General features: G+C 42.6%; 1 long non-coding RNA gene across 1 annotated transcript; it reads right to left on the bottom strand.

Moving 5' to 3' along the window:
• Positions 1 to 647: 647 nt before the first annotated feature.
• Positions 648 to 8,675, bottom strand: LOC308410597. The gene is made up of 2 exons (XR_013974208.1): positions 8,014 to 8,675; positions 648 to 7,850 (listed from the first exon to the last, which is right to left on the bottom strand). It is a non-coding gene; the product is annotated as an uncharacterized lncRNA (long non-coding RNA).
• Positions 8,676 to 18,264: the final 9,589 nt, after the last annotated feature.

Below are 18,264 nucleotides of genomic sequence, written 5' to 3'. Positions count from 1 at the left end.
ACACATAAACAGCCACTGTTGAGTATTTGTTACTCACTGAATAAGCAATATAGATTTACAGTATAGAGAAACATTGTATTTGTGTTACTGTTTTAGCCTAGCTTACCACTTCCATTTGTGGATGCTTGCGTTTGGTAAGACATGTTAAAAACTAAAGCTGTGAACTATCTTCCCAGTACAGTCCAGTACATTAAGTACAGGTCCTGCTTAATATAAACTGGCTAATGTCACACTAGTACAAACCACTACAGATGAAAATCTTACTGCCGTGTTTGTTGTACAGAAAACTGTCAAACAGCAAAGCCGAACAAAGTATGCAGATGAAAAGAGGTGTATCGTTAAAAAGTTCTCCAGCAAACACGTTTTCCATCTCATGAATAAGCCCTCAAACCTGACAGGCACCAGGAGAGCAAGGCTGGTCGGCTTTTCTTAACACTGCTGAGTGCCTGAGAGGAGCGAAGAGCTGATTGAGGAAAAGTGCAACAGGTCCTAGAAGCACCGAATTTAGGTTATGATGGCATAAATTAGCCACTTGTCAGCCTGCCTGGTTCTTTTTTTTTTTTTTTTCTTTTTTTTCTAAGTGACATCAGAAACAGCAGCATGTGACATCACGTGATGGCGGAGCTTCAGTTCATCCTTTGTCATCCTTTTTTTTTTTTTTTTTTTTTTTTTTTTAATAGGACAGGGGGAAAGAATGAAAGAAAGAGGGGGAGAGGAAGAAAGAAAACCAAAGGGGAGAAGAGACGGTGAGAAGGGGGGGAAGAGAGAAAAAAAAAAAAAAAAGAAAAAAAAAAAAAACACTCCTGGGTCACCTGTATGGAGAGAAAGAAAAACAAAAAAAACAGGGGAGACAGCAAACAACAAAGAGCAACATAATAATAAAATAAAAAAAAAAAGCACCATCACAATAAACTAGCTAGTCATAGATATCAATAGTTACTAAATAATAAACGATATTGTGCAGCACGCAAGATAGACAGCGCACAGTGTGCTTTGAGGCAGCAGCCAAGAAAGCTGTAGTCCGCATCTGTGAATACCCATGTGTACACCTGTGTGCATACCTGTGTGGATCAGCATGCTTGCATTCCAAAGGTTTCTCCATGTAATGATCTGCTAGAGAGTGTGGGGAGCCACAGCCCTGTCCTCTATGGTATCAAGCAGGTATGGAGGAGATCAAAACTCCAGACATCCAGAGGCCCCCAGAACACAAGAGACCAAGGAAGACCCACAGAGGGGCAGCCGCGCCACTGTCCCAGTAAGAGCTAAGGAGAGTCCCAGATGAGAGCTCATTCAGCAGCCGCGGAGCAGAAGCCAGGGGGAGTTGCAGTGACGCGCCCGTGAGCTCCGCCGGCAGCCAGCTGTGCCTGAGTGACCGAGCCCCAGGCCGAGAGGCCGGGGGCACCCCACCTCCAAAGTGGCCCGAGCGAGCCCCAATAAGCGGCCGCCAAGGAGTGAGCCGGTGTGTACCCGGACGCCCACCCCCAGATACAAAGAACCACCAATGCACCGATACCTGAGGGAGTCCGCCACCGGCAGGGGAAGTGGTGGTGGGTGGAGATAGGCCTCCAAACCTTGGAGGGCCCGAGATGTCCCCAGAGAGGTGGCGTCTGATACCCAACCTGACATATAGACACAGACATACAGGCACACACAGATACAAACATCCATTCCCACCCTCATGCTCTCATATGTACTTCACACTCAACCGACGTGGAGACAGACATAAAGGGACGCTGTATACACGATCACACTCCCCAAGCGTACTCTACTAACCGGGTCTAGGTACCCTTGCCCCTGGAGGGGGGAACTGCACCCAGACCCAGGTGGTGTTACCCTTTTCCCTGCGGTGGGGAGAGGCAGACCGCCCCGACTCCGCAGCAGCAGGGAGGCCCCAGACCGCAGTCGGACGGCCCATTCCTCCTAGCCCCCCCGCTCCAGTAGGCCGCAGAGAATGGGGGTGAGAGAAGACTCCAAACCTCCCTCCACCCGCTCATTGTAGTGTTGATGCATGTGTGTTCTAAGGTGCAATTAAAACCCAGGAGGGCATAGAGCTACCTGCCAGAGAGCAGCAGGTAAGCGCATAGTCCCTCCTGCTAGCTCTCAATGTCTACATGTATTTAAAATTGAGAGGTGGGCAACGACGCCAGGGGTGAGGCGTACACCCTGATGGTAACTTGGACTCCGTGTATCGTGCCCACCCCCAAGATCCTATATGTATGTGTAATGAGGGTGTGAGTAATGTGAATGTCTAAGTTGTGGGATAAAATTGAGGCAGAGGCAGCCAGAAGGGGACAGAGGGGGGGGGGTAGCCTCCTCTGCATCCTGGTGACATACCCCTACTCCAAGGCCCTGCATGTGTGGGTGGTTGTGGTGGAGCAGGAGGGAGGGAGGCAGCTGGAGATGGGGAGGGAAGGAAGGGAGGGGCAGGTGACCCCTCCCTGGGGCCAGCTCCCCCGCTGACCCCAGTAGGCACTCCCACACTCCGCGACCCGCCAGGGAAAGGGGGGCCCAGGCCCATCCAGACCGGGGCCCAGCGCAGCAGCGCCCCCCGGCCCCACAGAGCCCGGGACAGTCCACCCAACCCCACCACAGAGAAAACTGCACCCACCCCACCATCCACTCGTCTTCCAGACTACATGAGACAATAGACGCCCAGGCTGAGATCTTCCTCCACCTCTCCTGTATCTCCCCCTCCTGCAGAGAGTTCCTGAGGGGAAGAAAGCTCCTGCAAGGTGTAACAATCTCCCCCACCGGTTGAAGAGCCCCACAGGCGACTCGACACGCCGGCGGCACCCTGCGCCAGGGATGGGCTCCCATGCACCCACCCGCCCACAACCCCGGCAACACACAAACCAGGACCCAAGGCCCCGAGGCCCAGCCAGGGCCCCGGCCCAGAGATGGAGCGCCCCCAGACCCTCACGCCCATCCCGGACCGACCCAGGGGCAGACAGGCTACCAGGTCAGTAACCCACGTCCATCACCACAGACCCTCCCCTAGCCCCGCTGCACGCAGCCACGAGGAAATGGTCAGAAAAAGGCCCCCAACCGGACATGACCGCTACCCCGGGTTGAGCCCCCCAAGGAAGATGCCTCCGGGGAACCCCCCGACGCCCTAAGCCTGTCCCTGCCCCCACACCAATCACAACATTGAAGGCGGGACCAAACTATGACCCCCCACCCCCACTAGGTGATGGAGCCGATCAAAGGAGCCCAGAGCAATTGATCTGATGTGGTGGCCGAGGCTGTATCAAAACTAATGTAATCTAATAGATAATTTCTATATTGGTTAGAATTAAGATTGTTTTTATTTTTCCAGTTCATGAGGACAGTTTTCTTGGCTATGCATAGGACAGTGAAAACCATATGGGCTAAATTGTTTTCTGAGGTGACATTATCTAAGCTGCCCAACAAACACACTAAGGGGGAAGTTGGAATGTTACATTTCAGACACTTTGATAAGTCTTCACATATCTCGTGCCAAAACTTCTGCACTGGTGGACAGAACCAAAGAGCGTGAATGTAATTGTCTGGTGTATTGTTTTGACAGTGTGAGCAGTTGTTGGAAGATGTAAAGCCCATCTTGAACATCCGATGACCTGTATAGTGCACTCTATGTAGTATTTTGTATTGTATTAATTGCAGACTGGGATTTTTAATCAATTTAAAAGTTTTTAAGCATACCTGAGACCAGAAGTTTTGGTCTAAACTGACTGATAAATCTGCTTCCCACTTTGCAATAGGAAGGGATATTGATTCATCTAATTTAGAGAATGTTCTATATATTTTAGATAATAATTTGGGGGATTTAAGAGTAAGGAAATGTGCCGCACTTGGTGGTATTTGTAATTCAACTTGACTGAGGTTAAATTTCTTTTTTATTATGGATTTAATTTGTTGATATTCTAAAAAAATTTTCTTGTTGATCCCATATTGTGCAACTAGTCTGTCGAATGGGATCAATTCTGTTCCCTCCAATATATGTTCTAAGTATTTAATTCCTTTACAACTCCATTCTGGGAAGTTAATCATATTATTGTTTTGTAATATGTCAGGGTTATTCCAGATAGGAGTACGTTTGCATGGGATTAGTGAAGACTCCGTTATTTTTAGATACTCCCACCATGCTGTCAGAGAGAAGCTGATGTTGATACTTTTAAAGCATTCATGTTTTTTGATGTTTGAGCTAATAAATGGTAGGTCTGAAATCTCTAGATCCTTGCATAGTGCCTGTTCAACATCTAGCCAAGGTTCATCTAGGAAGGTATGTTTTGACCATTCTGAGATGAACTGAAGCCTGTTGGCTAAGAAGTATTGGTGAAAATTAGGCAGATCTAATCCTCCTCTATCCTTGGTTCTTTGTAGCGTTTTTAAGCTGATGCGCGGGGGTTTATCTTTCCAAAGGAATTTGGAAATATATGAATCCAGAGATCTGAACCAATCTTGTGATGGTTTGATCATCAAAAATAAGTAATTTATTTTTGGCAAGATCATCATTTTTATAGTGGCGACCCTTCCCATGAGTGATATGGGTAAAGATTTCCATCTAGTCAGATCGCCTTCTACTTTCTTTAGAAGTGGGATGTGATTTAATTTAGTTAAGTCTGAAAGCTTAGGAGAAACATTAATACCTAAATATTTAATATTTCCGGATTGCAGTGGGGCAGAGGAAGAATTATGGAAGGAGCAGTTAATGGGGAGAACTGTAGATTTTGGCCAGTTAATTGAATAATCTGAAACTCTTGAAAACCAGTTTATTAGAGTAATTACCTCAGAGAGGTTGGTTTGTGTGTTTTGCAGAAAAAGCAACACATCATCCGCATAGAGACTGATTTTATGTTCTATGTTCTTACATTTTATGCCCTTAATTGTTGTAGCCTGTCTAAATGCTGCTGCTAGAGGTTCGATAAAAATTGCAAAAAGTGAAGGGGAGAGTGGGCATCCCTGCCTGGTGCCCCTCAGGAGACAGAAGCTGGGGGATGTCTGGTCATTTGTTCTGATACGAGCTGTTGGGGAATTGTATAATATTCTTATCCAGTTTATAAAAGAGTTTCCGAAACCAAATTTGTGTAAAGTTGCGAATAAAAATTTCCAGTTAACTCTGTCAAATGCTTTTTCTGCATCTAGGGATAATATTATGGTTTCAATGTTTTTATTGTATGAGTAGTCTATTAAATTAAGTAATCTACGAGTGTTTGTTGAGGAGTGCCGACCTTTTATGAAACCAGTTTGGTCAGGGTGAATTAAGAGGGGGGTTATTTTCTCTAATCTCTTTGAGAGAGCTTTGCAGATTATTTTAAGGTCTACATTTAAAAGAGAAATTGGACGATAGCTTGAGGGAAATAAAGGGTCTTTGCCTGGTTTTAGCAGGAGACTAATGTTGGCAGAATTCATATTTGGTGGTAGTCTGCCATTTTCCTCGATTTCCTGCAACATGCTGTGGAATACTGGTGCCAGAATTGTCCAGAATTCTTTGTAGAATTCTGCAGGGAAGCCGTCTGGACCTGGAGCCTTATTATTGGGCATACTTATCAGGGCTTCCTGGAACTCACTTGGTGTCAGTGGCGAATCCAGTTCCATTGCTTGACTGTCTAGTAATTTTGGAAGATTTACGTTGTCAAGAAACCGATCAATTTCATTTTTAGATGGGTTTATTTGTGGTGAGTATAAGGTTTCATAGAAATCCCTAAAAATGTTGTTTATTCTTCCAGGGTCATATATTGTGTTCCCTGATAAATCTTTAGCAGCACATATAGTTGTTTTTTCTTTATTTATTTTTAACTGGCTAGCTAGAAATCGACCTGATTTGTTACTGTGTTCAAAATTCTGCAAGCGAAGTCTTTGTATAAGGAATTGTGTTTTTTTATTAATAGTTTCATTTAATTCTAGTTTTGTTTTGCATATTTTGTTCAATGTTTCCTGATCTTGGTTGCACGCGTAGGCTTCTTCTAGTGATTTGATGGTTTTTTCTAATTCCTGAATGTTTTTGTTTTCTTCTTTCTTTTTGTGTGATGAGAAAGAAATTATTTTACCTCTCATCACAGCTTTTCCTGCTTCCCATAGAACAGACGCAGATATTCCGGGAGTGTCATTAAAGTCTAAGTATGAAGTCCATTCCTTTTTAAAATATTTAATAAAGTCTTCATCTTTAAGCAGTGATGTATTAAATCTCCAGTTTTTACTTGGCGTAGTATTATTCTTGTGTATTAGTTTTAAAGATACAGGACCATGATCACTGACAGCTATAGGATGAATCTCAGTGTCTGAAATGTCACTCAGCAGTGAGCTGCTGACCAAAAAATAATCCAGACGAGAATAGGAGTGATGAACATGCGAGAAAAAAGTATATTCCTTACTGTTGGGGTGAAGGGAGCGCCATGCATCGCGAAGGCCAAAGTCGCTCATATACTGTTTGATTATATTTGTGGATTGCCAATTGCGCTGAGTTCCTGCTGTGTTGAGCCTATCCATTTCTTCATTTAGTCCAAGGTTGAGGTCACCGCCAAGAATGAGTGCGCAATCGAGGTGTTCAGAGAGTGCACTAAAAAATCCGTGGAAGAATGAGGGTTCATCAACATTTGGACCATATATACTTACAATACATAGTTTTTTGTTCAATATTGATAGTTTAATAATTAGAAATCTACCCTCTGGATCTATAACTGTATCGAGTACTGTAAAATTAACATTTTTATGTATTAAAATTGCTACTCCCCGTTGTCTAGAATTATAACCGGCTGCAAACACGTTAGGAAACTCAGGTGTTTTAAGTTCGTTTAAACCTGTGACAGGTCTGTGAGTTTCTTGTAATAAAACAACATCTGCCTGTAGTTTTTTAAGCTGGTTAAATATCTTTAACCTCTTTCCTCTGGTGCCAGCTCCATTTATATTCCATGTGACAAGCCTCAGAATGCCCATAATTGTGTGTGTATGTCTAATGATGTACGCTGGGTGTTTCGTTTAGACAGGTGGAGAGAGTGTGGAAACATCCCTTGTTTGTAAATAGAAAGAGAGAGAGAGGAAAAAAAAAGTGTGGTGAGAGGCTCCATAAGTCTGACTATGTGTGAATATTCACTAATATGAACAAGCGTGGCTGGTTTATGTGTCCTGCAAGTCTGTGCGTGCTGTGAGGCTGTTGTGAATGTGCTGCCGTTGAGCTGATGTGTTTGCGTGATCGTGGTGTGAAAATATGGAGAAATAGAGGGTGTTTGTTTGTAGGTGAGTGGGGAAGTGGGTGATTACAGCAGTGAAAGACAAGAAAAAGAAAGAAACCACATGAACTGTGAGCGACAACAAAAAAAAAGAAACGAAACGGAAACATTCCAATTAAAGCAATGACGGAGGGTGACGGTGTTATATCTGCTATGACATCATATTGATATTACTAGGTTAAACTCATGTTAAAGGAGAAAGTGTGAATGAATAAGAAAAGAGTGTAGCGGGTTCTTATCTGGAGTGCAGTCAGTATAACCACGGTGTGGTGCCGGGGTCGCGGTACAGCTGTCCGTCCACGTAGAGCCGGTCCACAGCGATGACAGCACGGGAGCCTTTCTGGATAAAGCTACGTCGAACTGGGAACAGGACCTTGCGTCGTTCCAGGATCTCTTTGGGGAACTGGTCGTTCACGCTGAAGTCCGTTCCTTTCAGCTCTCTGCCGCGACTCTTCACCTGTTCCTTTTGTTTGAATTGGCTGAATTTGGCCACAATAGGCCGTGGTCTCCCGGTCCGCTACCGCGCGCCCCCCAAGCGATGTACTCTATCGAAGTCGATGTTCTTTACGGTGTCCTCCGGCAGCTTCAGGTGGATTTTGATGAAGCTTTTCACCGTTGCCTCCGCATCCTCTCCGGTAGATTCTGGAATACCAGAGAACACAAGATTATCTCTCATGCTACGGGCTTGTAGATCGATAACGGACTCTTTTATTTTTTTATTTTCAATGTTTAGCTGGGTCACGTTATCGGTGAGAGATTTGACCGACTCCCGTAGCGTGGTATTTTCAGCGGCAAGCGTTTCCACCTGCTGCTGGCTGAATTCCAGGGATTCTCTCAGAGATTTAAATTCCCGGTGTAAAATCTCCACCAGGGCCAGCCTCGCATCGAAACTGGACAATCGCTTGTCGATTGACTCCAGGATGTCTGCGATGTCTTTGCCGGCAGGCGATGTTGTACCGGGGGATTCTGCCGGGCGAGATCTCTTCGATGACGGCGTCTCAATTTTGGTCGGGGAGGATGTACTCTGGGCCTTCTTCATGACTAAATCTTGAAAACAGCGGTCGATGTAATCTTGGAGAGCGTCTAAACTCTCCCCGTTGTCCTCCAGGGTGTTAGAGATGATAGAACAGATGTTGTTAGTTATATGACAATCGATTAGTATATTTGGTAATATTGAAGCTTGAAAAACCTTTGTTAAACTCTAAGCTACCATTTGCTTTTTTTTTTTTCCGCCAATTCTCCGGCGTCTGACGTCACCTACAACATGGGTCGCTTACCTTACTCGTCACTTCCCGTCCTCTAATGGATGCTCCAGAGAGCACCATGGGGTTAGTATCCTGCCCGAGGGTACTTGGCATGCCTGCCTGGTTCTTGAACAGTGTCTGCCTCATTCTGACACGTGTGAATTGTCCATTGAATGAACCACTTTGAACCAAAAAATAATGTATTCTAGAATTTCACCTGCTTTTTTTCACCTGGAAAAAAAAGATGATGGGATGGGGGGAGTGGGGGCACATGAGCTCATCATAGCTGAAACAACCTTGGCTGTGAAAATTTTGGTAATGTAGAAGTGTTTACAGCACTGTTACGCTCCAGCCTAGGGGTACCGGTACGCAACATAAGAGTTCAAATGCAGAAAAACCCATTTCTTAGTGAACAGTGGTTTATTGGTTTATTTTAACTGAAGCGTGACTCCAGGGTGAACAAAGGCCAAAATAACAAACAAAACCAGCTTAATCAGTCAAGGAAGTGCTACCTAAACCCTACCCTAAACCTATAAACAGGAGGAAACAATACAGAAAACAACAAGGCAGCTCACCCCTTCGGCTTCAGTGACTATTTACAAGGTGCTATTTACAAGAGGAAGCTAATTTACACACTATATACTAGGTTACAGAGTTTGGAGGCCAGGGTCAGGTCTGCTGCTGCTGTCAGTTGCTGCCCCAGGACAACTGCTGGTGAGGGATTTTGAAAGCGACCACGTGATCAGGGGACCAATCAGCAGCCGTCAGCTTATCCAATCAGGGACCTGCAGAGACTTAAAGAAACAGCCACCAAAACACATTACGGCCAGGGCCGTAACACCCCCGCCCCCCCTCGCCCTTCCCAAGACCAAACATCTCCCCTATAGGTGTTTGGCACTTAGGAGTTCAGAAAACCACGCGACGGCGCATCTGCCATTACATTCTCGGTTCCTTTTTTGTGATGGATCTCCAGATTGAAATCCTTCCATCTCATGAGCCTCTGGTTAGAATTTTGCATCCTAGTCAAAAACACGAGGGGGTTGTGATCGGTGTAAACTAGAGATGGCACGATAGAGTCTGTTCAGTGACAGGTTGCTTCTCCCAAAGACAAGAACTAACAGACTTAAAAACTCCTTTGTCCCACACACCATCAGACTGTTTAACTCCTCTCTGGAGGGGAGAGGGAGGGGAGACAGGAGGACAAAGGAGGGGGGAACAACTAAGCTGTAGTGCCTCTTCACCTCACTGTGCAATACCTTTTGTGCAATACTTTTGTAAATAGTCAACAGTGCAATAGACCTCAATACTTGAAATGTGCAATTCACTTGTATTTTTATTTTTTATTCCTATTTATTCTATTTATCCCCTTCGTATATTTTATTTATATTGTCTCTGTATTTATATATATGTGTGTGTGTGTGTGTGTGTGTGTGTGTGTGTGTGTGTGTGTGTGTGTGTGTGTGTATATATATATATATATATAATATTCTGTAACTCTGTAACTTCTGTCGGTGCTGTGCTTTTTTGGAAATCGAATTTCCCAGAGGAACCCACCCGAGGGATTAATAAAGTTCTATCTTATCTTATCTTATCTTAATTGTATTCATTTTACATCAAATTAAAACTTTGGGTGTCAGATAATTATTTATTAAACGCTAGACATTTTAAATGAGAATAAGAAAGAAAAGTATGTCTTTGTGCCCCCTTTTCCCTGTTAATGCCCTATCGGCCCCCCTGGCTAAACTTTGCTAGATCCGCCCCTGCACAGTTACAGCCGTCAGCTACATAGAAAAAGATCCTCGAGTAGAAAGTAATATTAAATACATTCTAACAACAGCTGATCAAGCTTAAACGTGCTGCTGTTGTTCAGCCGCTGGTTTCCTCTTTCTGGTGCAAAGTGGGCCAAAAACAAACAACAGAGAGGGACTCGCAACAGAAAAGCCGATCAGCTGATCATTAAGCAGTTTCATGATTGAAGTAGCAGCAAGAAGAGGCAGTCGCTCCATATATCGCTTGTTAAGCTTAACGCAGGAATGCTTTACAAACATTCAGAGATGGACTTACACACTTGCTTTACTTCTCTGGGGGATAACTTTGTCGGAGATGAAATGCCGGGTTGCTAGCGAAGCTCCAAAGCATGCCACAGCCGCTCTATCACGTGATGCATACTGCTCCGTGCTAACGTTCTGAGGTGAGTTACGGCGTGTTGCAAGTTTTGTGAGGTGCTTTCGTGATATTTAATGGATCGGATTAAATTTTTTATTTTTCTCCGATATCCGATCCAGTAATTTAGGTCAGTATCGGACCGATACCGATACGTAATATCGGATCGGTCCATCTCTAGTGTAAACAATGACAGGTGATGAACTAGAGCCGACATAGACTTCAAAATGCTGTAGAGCAAGCAACAGAGAAAGAGCTTCTTTTTCAAAAAAAAAAGCATGACTTGACAGCAAGTAAACAAGTAGGTTTTGAGTTGTGATTTAAATAAGGGAATCTATATTTCTTAAGATGAAGGAAGTGAGTTCCAGAGCCGAGGAGCAGAGCGACTGAGAGCTCTGTGCCCCATAGCGGTAAGACGAGCAGAAGGAACAACAAGATGAAGATCTGAGAGAGCGGGAAACTGCGGTGATATGAGGCAGATCACAGAGATAAGAAGGGGCAAGGTTATGAATACACTTAAACGTGAGAACTGATTTTAAAGTTTATCCTGGCTTCTAGGGGCAACCAGTGAAGCTGTTGAAGAATTGGGGTGACATGGTCTCTAATGGGAGTACGAGTTATGACCCGAGCTCCAGAATTCTGAAGAAGTTGAAGTTTATGGAAGGACTTACTGGGGAGACCAAATAGGAGGGAGTTGCACTATGGACAAGGATGTCAGCAGCATGGAGAGGGACGAAGTCGGTTAATGTTACACAAGTGAAGGTATGCAGACCGGGCTTTGTAAAAAATGTGTGACATTGAAATGAGAGAGTAGTGTTGAGTATGACACCCAAACTCTTTACCTGCAGGAAAGGAAGGATCAGGGAATTTTCAATATTAATGGAGAAACTGTGAGATTTGGTTAAGGTAGAGGCCGTGCCAATGAGTAAAATTTCTGTTTTATTACTGTTTAGTTTGACAAAATTGGAGGAGAACCAAGATCTGATCTCCATAAGACAGTTCGAGAGGGAGGGAGGTGGAAGGGATGAATTAGGTTTGGTCAATGGTAACTTTATTGTCGCTAACGGGAAATTGATTTGCAGTATGTCTGTACAAACAAACAGACAACCAACACATCACATACACTCACCAAAATAATATAATATAAGCCTGATAAAACAACCTAGATTTTTCATCAAAAAAGTGCAGTGTGCAATGGCCACAACACTCATGGTTTAGTGTTATTAACTATGATAATAGCACTAGGTACAAAAGACAATCTATGTCTCTTTGTCTTCACTGCAGGCACTTTATAACGACAACCTGATGGAAGCAGTTGAAAATCATTAAAGAGTGGATGATCTGAACACAACAGGACAGAGGTTGCCTTCCGCAGCACCTGCCTGTTATAAAAGTCCACAAGCTGGACCTGAGACCTCCCTGAAATCTTGCCAGCCACTTTAACCAGGTTGTTAAGTCTGGTCCTATTATTCAGGGACATATTACCGTACCAAGCAATGATACAGAAAGTTAAAACAGATTCAGCTGTTTGGAAAAACAACCGTTTACTCTCACACACTGAGATCTGTCAGTTAAAAAGTCTAAATTCCAACCAACACGATTAAAATCAAGTTTAAACTGGTTAAGAAGCTTATCAACTAAAAGATGTGGCTGGATAGAATTAAAAGCTGAAGAAAAATCAATAAATAAGACCCGAGCATGAGCTTTGGCGCCATCAAGATGGCGATAAAGGAAGTTCAACAGAGTGACCACTGCATCATCCACACCTCTGCGAGGCCTGTATGCAAATTGTAGTGGATCTATCAGCTTCTCTACTTGCTGCAGGATCTCCTTCCTGACAAGTTTTTCAAAGGACTTCATCACTAAAGATGTAAGAGCAACAGGCCTAAAATCATTTAATGATGTAGGTTTTGTGGTCTTAGCAACCGGAGAAATAATTGATTTTTTCCATACCTCTGGAACCTTCTGTTGCTGAAGAGATAAAAGAAAGATGTAATAAAAAATACTGCATAATTGCTCTGCGCATGTTCTAAGCACCTGGCCACATATATTATCAGGACCTGGACTTTTATTAGTCTTACTCATTTTAAAAAGATTTCCCACCCTTCTTTCATCAAAGAACAAAGCTGGGGGGCCTCTGGTGCTCTCTATTAAGAAATCAAGCGTATTCCTTGGATTATAATTATCATTAAATCTCAAATAAAATCTATTCAGCTCACTGGCTGAGAGTCTGAACTAAAACCAGGGAGACTTATCTTATTACAGTCACTGTAACAGTGACCAGTCATGTGTTTCATGCCTGCCCAGGCCACCCTTAAGTTATTGCTACCCATCTCCGCCTCTACCTTATCCTTGTATTTTATTTAGGCTTTTTTAATTTCTGATCTAATCTCCTTCCTAATTTCTCTAACTTTCAAGATATTCCCTTCAATAAAAGCTTTTTTCCTTTCATGAATCAGCCTCATAAGAGCTATTGAAGACCATGGTTTGTAATTAGGGAAAAAATGCACAACCTTTGAGGGGATAATCATGTCTCTGCAAAAGGATATATAGCTGCAGACAACGTCAGTGAGTTCATTAATGTCTCTACATGATTCTATAAACACCGACCAGTCTGTACAGTCAAAGCAGCCCTGCAGGGCTAAAGAGGCGTCGTCACTCCAAACCTTTATGCGGTGTTTCCTCACTTTCTCTCTTCTCAGTACAGTCTTGTAAACTGGCAGAAGATGCACCGTGTTGTGATCCGAGGATCCGAGGGCGGGGCCAGCCACAGATGTATACGCGCCTTTTATGGAACCGTAATATAGATCCAGAGTCTTATTGAAGCGTGTGGGACAGTTCACATACTGATAAAAACTGCTCAGTGTTTTCTTCAAGTCGCAGCGATTAAAGTCCCCAAGAACAATATTAGGGGCTTCAGGAGAGAGAGATTGTAGTGAGTGGATGACGTTGGAGATGGTGACAGTTGCATTCTTAGGATTCGCTTTAGGGTGGATGTAAACGACGGTGACGTTGATCTGTGGGCATTCCCTCGGCAGATAAAACGGCCTCAAAGACACAGAGAGGAGCTCAATGTCAGGCAGACACACTTGTCTACGAACGGTCACGTTTTTACACCATTTCTGATTTATATACAAACACACCCCTCCTCCTTGAGATTTCTGGGTAGCTCCGGGGTCTCGATCCAAACATATGGGAAACCCGAAGCCATTTAGTTCCAGAGAACAATCAGGGTCAGAATCCTTGAGCCAAGTCTCTGTGAATGCCATAAGACATGTATCCCTGTAGTCACGTAAATGTGCGACATTCAAATGCAGTTCATCCAATTTACTCCTCAGAGACTGCACATTAGCCAGGATTATTGATGGTAAAGGAATACGATTGTATCGTATTTGCTTCCGCAATCGCTGACGTAGGCCTCCCTTCTTACCCCGCTTCCTTGCTTTGACTCTGTTAAAAACAAAAGTGCCCCTGTGGTTACTGGATAACCCAGAGCTGGAAAACACTGGAGGGTGAAAAGAGTCCAGAGACGGGCCTTTCCACCGAAGATCCAGAAGAAACTCCCGTGAGTATGTAATTGTTTGAGAGTAGCACTGACTCCAAACAACCGTCAGGATTGCTAATAAAATAAAAAACCCATCTTCATTAAAAGAAGTTCCACAAAGCACAAGCCGATGCTATAGGATTTCCTATGAATTAGGTTTGGAGGAGATGTAGAGCTGGGTGTCATCAGCATAACAATGAAAATTGTATTATATTTTCAGAATATTTGGCCGAGAGGGAGCATGTCGATAATGAATAACAGAGGGCCTAAGACTGAACCCTGGGGCACACCAGCAGGAAACACAATAGAGACTTGAAGAGTGTGATTTAAGTTGGATAAACTGAGTGCGGTCTGAGAGATATGAGGTGAACCAGGCAAGGGGGGTGTGACTAATGCCAGTGGATGCTAATCTGCTCAGGAGGATATTATGAGAAATTGTATCAAATGCGCACTAAGATCGAGAAGGATGAGAATGGTTAAAAGACCAGAATCAGCTGCCATCAGAAGCTCATTAGTGATCCTTAACAAAGCAGTTTTTGTACTATGATTGGTGCGGAAACCAGACTGAAATTGTTCGTAGAGATTATGGTCACTGAGGTATGAGTGAAGCTGGGAGGCAACAACTTTAATACAGTGGGAAGAGGGTCAAGATGACAAGTGGATGATTTTGATTTTTGAATAAGATTTGATATATCAGCTATGAAGGGAAGAGTAAAACATGAAAATGACTGGGAGGAAGACGGTGAGGAAAACAGAAAGTCTACTTCACAGATTTTATGAGCGAGAAAAGATATAAGAGAGTTGCAAAAGTCAGCAGAGTCCATATGAGAGGGGAATGAGTCGGGAGGTTTTGTAATTTTACTAAACAATGAAAAGAGAGACCTGGAGTTACCTTCACTAGAACTGATTAAACCTGAATAGTATGCAGATTTGGCTGAGGCAATGCAGTCCTTATACAACAAGAGATGATCGTTATACATTTCTTTGTGTATAGTAAGTCCGGTTTTCTTGAACAGACATTCGAGTTCATATGACTTAAGAGAAAAGGAGCGTTTGACTCACACTGGACTCCTCCAGCATGGTAACACTCATCCAGTTCAGGGTGTCTTGACATAAACTGCAAAGCAACACCTCTCTAAGAAGATTTTATTAGAGCAGCCTGGTCTTCACATTTCACATCAAATTAAAATCACTTAGCAAGTTACTGCATGAAGTGGAAAACACACTATTAATTAACATTTACTTTGTCAGTTTTAATGATGGCGTGCCGCCGTGAATCATGGGATGGCACTGCCTCCTTTCCTTTCATAAAGGGTGACTCAGTGTATCCTCTGCTAATAAAGGAAGCCCTCAAAGCCTTTCCTTAGTTTTCAGATCATTTGACAGGCTCTGAATGTGGCCGAAGATACTTCCAGGTTACATCACACGCACACATGGGTATTTTTCTGTCCACATGGAAACATCAAATAAATAATATCCATCACTATAAAATGCCATGTTAAAGCAGTCAGGGGAGATAAAACCCTAACCTCAAATATCTCTAAATGTTGGCCAATCGGAAGCATAGCCTGAAGATACGATGATGCGCACTCTGATATCATGAAAGGAGTTTTTAAAAAGTTTATTTTTCAGTAGCCTAAAGGTGTGAACAAGAGGACAAAATGCACAGGAAAAGCCATGTTTACCAAAATAAAATGTACAGGTGGACAGGGCCTCGGTTAGGAAGCTTGACTGCACTTACCTGCGTCTTGTTCCCGCCTGTGTCCAACCATCAGTGACCCCTGTGTGTATCCACAGTCCCATCTCTTTGCCTTTGACAGTTTCATGCTCTTCACGCCAGTTTTTTCTGCTCTTGTGCTTTGTGCTCACTTTCACACTTTGTATCAGCCAAAATAAAAGCCCAGTTTTTGTTTTACTGTCTGCCTCTTTGTCCAGTATTTGGATCCTCTCCTCCTTCCTGACGATGCATACTGAGATGCTGATTTGCCTCCAGCCATGCGGCCTGTCTGGCTCGACTAGTTTATCCTCCTACAAATGATATAAGTGTAACGCACAAGCACGCATAAGAAATTCACATTCAGTGCCAACTATTTAATGCCAATGTAGGAAAAAGTCCAAGAAGCCAACTTCAGCCTGCAGCCACGTTTTTAACCAAGATTATTGTAAACTAATGCCTTGGTTTCTGAAAAATTAAAATCAATTTGTCATTTTTAAGACTGCTAGGGTGAGCAATTGTCCTAAACTCAAAGTAAATAAACTTACCATAAACTCAAAGGAAAGTAAACACTGAAGCCCGCTGTATAAATAGTTATTAGAAAAAGTAATCTCATGTGTTTACTTTAATGAAAAATGAATGAAACCCTGCTGCGATTCTTTCTGGCTTTCCACTTACCAAACTCCTCAACACTCAGTGTGAGTGCAGAAGTGAAAGCGCAGTATTAAAAGGTCAGACTGAAAGATACCGTATAATCACTCAAGTGGTAATTACAAAAATGTGTGGAATATTTGAGGCATGATTTCCCGATGCCGACGCGTCTGTGAGAGTCGCACCTGTGCGGAAACCAGCTGCGGCTGAAAACACTGTGAACAAACATTTTATCTGCCACTCACCCCACCGTATATAATCAAATCATTCAAATCGAGTGAAGGTGGAGAGAAGGGAGGCAATCATTTACTAATCGTTAGAAAGGAGGAATGTTTGTACGAGAGAGCGAAGTAATGAAATGTTGTTTTGCAGGTACTGAGAATTAAAAGGTTCAATTGGCTGTGATTTCCAAGCTTTGCTGGATATTTCATACGTGTGATAAAATGCAAACTGCAGGGAAGTGAACGTATTTTTATTTATTCTTCTCTGGCATTCTCAATTGAACCGAAACATTTTTATTCCAATGGTGGCGGTATTTTTTATTCAGTTCATTTCAAAATAAATTATAGTTGTTGTTGTTTTTTTGTTGTTCAGTTCATTTTTATTTCAAACATATACATTCACCAACATTTCATAAAATCTTTCCACGCAGTTGTTTGAAAAGGAGTAGGCAGAAGTCTATACTTATTTAGCCCTACCCCCTCAGGTTTACATCCTCATCATCTAAATTTGAACAACAAAAACGTATACAATGCCTTCAACTTAGAACATAACATCACAAAAAATATTTTCTCATGTTCAACTAAAACTATATTTAGATTTGCTAATTTACAGAAGAAAATTAACATCGCTTTGATTGCTTTCTTGGGTTAATTGCATTTTCTTCTCTCATTCTTATACTTAAACTGGTTAATATCACTACTGACCTTTATTTCTTCTTTTAACTCATTCCAGAATTTAACTCCCGCCATTGAAATAGACATCCTTTTCAATGTTGTTCTTACTCTTTGTAATTTTAAATTCCACTTCCCTCTAAAATTGTACTTCCCTTCTCTTTCTAAGATTTCGATTGGGAGCATCCCTTTCCTTGCCTTATATACAGTATTATTTGCACTGTTTTAAACTTCACCAGATCCTGGAATTTTATAGCTTGCGTCTTAATACTGTTTGTGTGAGCCCTATACCCCTCCTGATTTATTAGTCTAATAGCCCATTTCTGCATTATGATTATAGTCTGAATATTACTTATATATGTATTTCCTATTATGTATGGTAATAGTAAAGCACAATATAACATGTACAGTGTTTTCCTATCCAGAAATTGTTTTACTTTCCCCAAGACAGCAATGCCCTGAGCTAACTTTCCCCTCACATAACATAATTATTTATTTATTTATTTATTTATTCATTTGTTGTTGGTATTGTATTTTTAAACTGTGACATCTGATTTTACATGCAAAACATAACAGTTATAAAGCGACGTGTGAAATGGAAACGAAGCCTGAATGTAATGATGTGTAGTTCTTTTCTGACCCACATTTAACTGAAAATAGAACAAAGATATGAAAAAAAAAATACATTTTCTGTTTGCCTTCGATGTCTTTAGCATGTTGTGAAATTTTCCACACAGTATTAGTATTTCTTTTATCAGCTCTCTGTAAGGGTTTGAGGGACTCAAAATGATTTTCACGTCTTGCTTGTAAATATCAGCGTCTGAGCAGTTTGAGGCCTCCTTTGTGG

The sequence above is a fragment of the Rhamphochromis sp. 'chilingali' genome (assembly GCF_963969265.1).
Source record: "Rhamphochromis sp. 'chilingali' genome assembly, chromosome: 14".
NCBI classification, from domain to species: Eukaryota; Metazoa; Chordata; class Actinopteri; order Cichliformes; family Cichlidae; genus Rhamphochromis; species Rhamphochromis sp. 'chilingali'.
The sequence above is the reverse complement of the archived record's forward strand: the minus strand, read 5'-3'. Positions and strand labels throughout refer to the sequence as shown.